Here is a 6129-nt window from a genome sequence, read left to right as displayed (position 1 = left end):
CACACTTTCTAATCCTTGGTGGACCTCAGTTTGCTGTATTTTTTTCTTCAGAGTTCAGGTGCACATATAGAGAAGGAAATACAAAGGCAGGAGACACCAGGAAGGGAAATTGTCTGACAGGTGCACACCTTGTATGTTTCTGACTCATTCTTTTAATTTTAAAAATGCTCTTACTAGTTGTGCAGGGATCAGGTTAGGCTGTATTATTATTATTATTTATTAATACCCCGCCCATCTGGCTGGGTTTCCCCGGCCACTCTGGGCGGCTTCCAACAAATACCAAAATACATTAAAATATCACAGATTAAAAACTTTCCTAAACAGGGCTGCCTTTAGGCATTTTCTAAATGTCAGGTAGTTGTTTACCTCCTTGACCTCCGATGGGAGGGCGTTCCACAGGGTGGGCGCCACTACCGAAAAGGCCCTCTGCCTGGTTGCCTGTAGCTTTGCTTCTCGCAGTGAGGGAAACGCCAGAAGGCCCTCGGCACTGGATCTCAGTGTCCGGGCAGAACGATGGGGGTGGAGATGCTCCTTCAGATATACTGGACCAAGGCCGTTTAGGGCTTTAAAGGTCAGCACCAACACTTTGAATTGTGCTCAGAAACATACTGGGTCTCGGTGGCTGCTCCCAGTCACCAGTTTAGCTGCCGCATTCTGGATTAATTGCAGTTTCCGGGTCACCTTCAAAGGTAGCCCCACGTAGAGTGCATTGCAGTAGTCCAAGCGGGAGATAGCTAGAGCATGCACCACTCTGGTGAGACAGTCTGTGGGCAGGTAGGGTCTCAGCCTGCGTACCAGATGGAGCTGATAGACAGCGGCCCTGGACACAGAATTTACCTGTGGCTCCATGGACAGCTGTGAGTCCAAAATGACTCCCAGGCTGCGCACCTGGTCCTTCAGGGGCACAGTGACCCCATTCTGTACTTCTGACAGTACTTCTGTCTTGTCAGGATTCAACCTCAATCTGTTAGCCGCCATCCATCCTCCAACCGCCTCCAGGCACCCACACAGGACATTCAATGCCTTCACTGGTTCTGATTTAAAAGAGAGATAGAGTTGGGTGTCATCCACATGCCAGAGTCTCTTCTAATTCCGGGATCTGGTGATGATTCATCTGGCTGAGGCAACCCAGTTAGATGGGCTGAGTACTACTACTACTACATCTGGAGGGCCGCAGTTTGGGGATGCCTGCTTTAGCCTATGGTTTGCTAGTAAAACTGAATTACTGTGTTGTGAAATGATGCATGTCTAAAAAGTGGTCACCAACATGAAAAGTTTGGGAAACTCTGCATTACATCATGAACTACTGCGGTAACTTGAACTTTTACTCTTTCAGTTCAATCATCAATTTAAGTTACTACTGATACATTATATTCAAATGATCCTGTGCAATACCAGCACTTTCCCACTGTCTATATCCCTGTATGTTGCAATATATGAATTCATAAAGTTGAACACCACCCAAAATTGCTAGCAGTGCAAGATTCTAGGGCTTCCAGGCACTTACCCAGGGTTTGTTTTCCTTGGAATGAGGGGCACTGGAGACAGTGGTGTCTTTATGATATATGGTTTATTTACACTTATATACAACCTGAGCCTATGATGGAAGGTCTCACAGCCTTAATACCCCCATAAGATATTGCTTCTCCCATACCTTCAGCCAGCGGCAGAGCTAGCCACTCGGGCACCTGGAGCGGCGCACATGCCATGCACCTGGGGGGGGGGTGCTCTGCCCAGAGGGCGGGGCGATCCGGCATGGCGGCGATCGCGTGTGGTGTGTGTGTGCAATCCGGCACAGCAGCGATCACGCCTGGGGGGATTTTGTCACACACCCCTCAGGGATGACACCCGGGGCGGACTGCCCCCACCGCCCCCCTTCCTATGCCCCTGCCTACAGCCTTGGATTCAACCAGCGATCAAGCATGGCTCTCCCTCTTCTGCCTGCAGCCTGCTTTTAGTTTCTAGCTCTCACACATCCAACTATGGTTTCTGTCTTTCTAACTAGCAGCCAGCTGAGGGAGGGAGGCCCACCGATTGCCCTCTGGGACAGAGCCATTACCTTAATGACCCATACTTAGGTGGCCATTTACCAAGAAGCTGCCCAGGGAAGAAGAAGAAGAAGAAGAAGAAGAAGAAGAAGAAGAAGAAGAAGAAGAAGAAGAAGAAGAAGAAGAAGAAGAAGAAGAAGAAGAAGAAGAAGAAGAAGTACTCTGCCCATCTAACTGGGTTGCCTCAGCCAGATGAATCATTGCCAGATGAATTACATCCAAGAGTATTAAAAGAACTGGCAGAGGTGATTTCAGAACCACTGGCAATAATCTTTGATAATTCCAGGAGAACAGGCGAAGTTCCAGCAGACTGGAGGAGGGCAAATGTTGTCCCTATTTTCAAAAAGGGGAAAAGAGAGGACCCAAACAATTACCGCCCAGTAAGCCTGACATCAATACCAGGAAAGATTCTAGAGCAGATCATTAAGCAAACAGTCTGTGAACACCTAGAAAGAAACTCTGTGATCACTAAAAGTCAGCATGGGTTTCTGAAAAATAAGTCATGTCAGACTAATCTGATCTCATTTTTTGACAGAATTACAAGCCTGGTAGATGAAGGGAACGCTGTGGATGTAGCCTATCTTGATTTCAGCAAGGCCTTTGACGATGTGCCCCATGATATTCTTGTAAAGAAGCTGGTAAAATGCGGGCTAGACAATGCTACCATTCAGTGGATTTGTTTTTTTTTTTACTAAATATTTATTAATTTTCACCATAGAAAAGGGGTTTACAAAAAATTAGAAAGATGGGGGAAACATAGATACAAAAAAAGAACAAAAATACACAGTACAAAAATCAATAAAAGAACAGGAAAAACCACAAAATAAAAAGATGAAAAACTGTATAACTTATTTTTATCACAATGTAAATTGGGACCTCCTCGGGTTCCCGTCCCTGTGTTTCTCAAATACATTTCTAATTTTAGCAAATTCTACCTCTAATTATTCACTTTTAATATTAAATTTCTTAATTTCTATTCTAAAATAACCTCTTCACCTAATCCACAGATTTATTTACCACTTAATTTCTATTCTTAAAATATTACTTTAACATAATTTTTTAAATACAATTTAAAATCTTTCCACTCTTCTTCAATTGCTTGTTCTCCCCGGTTGCGGATTCGTCCGGTCATCTCTGCCAGTTCCATAAATTCCATCATCTTCATCTGCCATTCATCAATCGTTGGTAACGTTTGCTGCTTCCAGTATTTAGCAATCAAAAGTCTCGCTGCTGCGGTGGCATACATGAAAAAAGATATCTTTCCCTTGGGAATCTCCTTCCCTACAATGCCCACTAGGAATGCCTCTGGTTTCTTCACAAATGTGCCTTTTAGCACTTTCTTAAGCTCATTATAAATCTTGTTCCAGAAGTCATTCACCAGTGGACATGTCCACCACATGTGGTAAAATGTGCCTATTTCTTTCTTACATTTCCAACATTTATTTTCATTGTTGTGGTAAATCTTTGCTAGCTTTTCTGGTGTAAGATACCATCTATACATCATTTTCATTATATTCTCCTTTAATAAACTACACGCAGTAAATTTAATATTTTCCTTCCACAACTTCTCCCAATCCTCTATCATGATATTATGACCCACATCCTTTGCCCACAAAATCATAGCATTTTTAGTTTGTTCATCTTTTGTATGCCATTCTAGCAGCAATTTATACATTCTCGAGAGTATTTTCGTCTTAGGTTCTAGCAATTCTGTTTCCACCTTTGACCTCTCACTTTGGAAACCAATTACTCTATCCATTTTAAACGCTTCATTTATCTGATGGTATTGGAGCCAATCATCCAATTTACCTTTTAAGTCCTCATATGTTTTTAATTTAAATTGGTCTCCATCTTGGATCAATAAATCTCTATATTTCAACCAACTGGTCTCCATGTTTAACCTTTTGCGAACCTTGGCCTCCAGAGGCGAGAGCCAAGTAGGTGTTTTCCTTTCTAATAAATCTTTATATCTGGACCAAACCTTAAACAATGAATTTCTAACAATATGCCTTTTAAAGCTTCCATGGGCCTTAACCTTATCATACCACACGTATGCATGCCAACCATAAACATTGTCATAACCTTCTAAGTCCAGAATATTTGCATTTTCCAATGTAAACCATTCTTTCAACCAGCAAAAGGCAGCTGCTTCATAGTAAATTTTAAGATCAGGTAGAGAGAAGCCTCCTCTTTGTTTATCATCAGTCAATATCTTATATTTAATTCTTGGCTTCTTCCCTTGCCATATAAATTTCGATAGCTCCTTTTGCCACTCCTTAAAACAACTCAACTTTTCAATTATTGGCAATGATTGAAATAGAAATAACATCTTTGGCAATACATTCATCTTAATCGTTGCTATACGGCCCAACAAAGACAATTTCAGGTTGGTCCACATTTCTAGATCCTTCTTAACTTCATTCCATAATTTCACATAATTATCCTTGAACAAATTTAATTTTTTTGCAGTCATATAAACACCAAGGTATTTCACTTTTTAAACAAAAGATAAACCAGTTGTTTCTTGCAATTTCTCTCTCTCTTCCTTATTCAGATTTTTATCTAATACTTTAGTTTTTGATTTATTCAGTTTGAAACCTGCTACCCTTCCAAACTCTTGAATAACTTCCAGAGCCCTCTGTACACTGGACTCTGGATCTTGTAAAGTTAACACCAAATCTTCAGCAAAGGCTTTAAGTTTATATTGTCTCTTCCCTACCGTTACACCTTTTATTTCATCATCTTTTCTGATCCTGTCAAGTAGGACTTCCAGGACCGATATAAAAAGCAGAGGAGAGAGAGGACACCCTTGTCTTGTACCTTTCTCAATTCTAATCTCATCTGACACCATATTATTCACGATTATCTTAGCTTTTTGATCCGAATAGATTGCTTTTACTCCATTCAAAAAACCATTGCCCATTCCCATTTTTTCTAAATTTCTTTTTAGAAATAGCCAAGAAACATTCAGTGGATTTGTAACTGGCTTACTGACCGAACCCAAAGGGTGCTCATCAATGGCTCCTCCTCATCCTGGAGAGTAGTGACTAGTGGGGTGCCACAGGGTTTTGTCTTGGGCCCAGTCTTATTCAACATATTTATCAATGACTTGGATGATGGGCTTGAGGGCATCCTGATCAAGTTTGCAGACGACACCAAATTGGGAGCAGTAGCTAATACCCCAGAGGACAGGATCACACTTCAAAATGACCTTAACAGATTAGACAACTGGGCCAAAGCAAACAAGATGAATTTTAACAAGGAGAAATGTAAGGTACTACACTTGGGCAAAAAAAATGAAAGGCACAAATACAGGATGGGTGACACCTGGCTTGAGAGCAGTAAATGTGAAAAGGATCTTGGTAGACCACAAACTTGACATGAGTCAGCAGTGTGATGCAGCAGCTAAAAAAGCCAATGCAATTCTGGGCTGCATCAATAGGAGTATAGCATCTAGATCTAGGGAAGTAATAGTACCACTGTATTCTGCTCTGGTCAGACCTCACCTGGAGTACTGTGTCCAGTTCTGGGCACCACAGTTCAAGAAGGATACTGACAAGCTGGAACGTGTCCAGAAGAGGGCAACCAAAATGGTCAAAGGCCTGGAAATGATGCCTTATGAGGAACGGCTTAGGGGGCTGGGTATGTTTAGCATGGAGAAGAGAAGGTTAAGGGGTGATATGATAGCCATGTTCAAATATATGAAAGGATGTCACTTGCTGGGGCGCCCCTCAGAGCCCCTCAGAGCCCCAGCACCATGGTGCCCCGCGCCACTAGGGCCAATGGGCGAGCCAGCCCTGCCTGGGTTAAAGTAACCCCGTTCCAGCCCTGGGAGGAGAGCGGGGTGTGTTCATGAGACACACCTACACCCTGCAGCCAAAAGACACACTAACGTGTTGCGACACACAGCTTGGAAAGCTCTGGTGTAATGCTTCAGTTTTATACTGTGGTTTTACTGATCATGCATGATTACTTTGATATAAGCCACACTGGGTCGGTTTTACTTTGAAGGGTGGCATATATATTGTTTAAAATGTAAATACAAATAAGTTAAATAAATATGGTGAAAATTCATGCATCT

Source organism: Zootoca vivipara, chromosome 1 (genome assembly GCF_965207765.1).
Source record: "Zootoca vivipara chromosome 1, rZooViv2.hap1.1, whole genome shotgun sequence".
Lineage (NCBI taxonomy): Eukaryota > Metazoa > Chordata > Lepidosauria > Squamata > Lacertidae > Zootoca > Zootoca vivipara.
Note: the sequence above shows the minus strand (reverse complement) of the source record.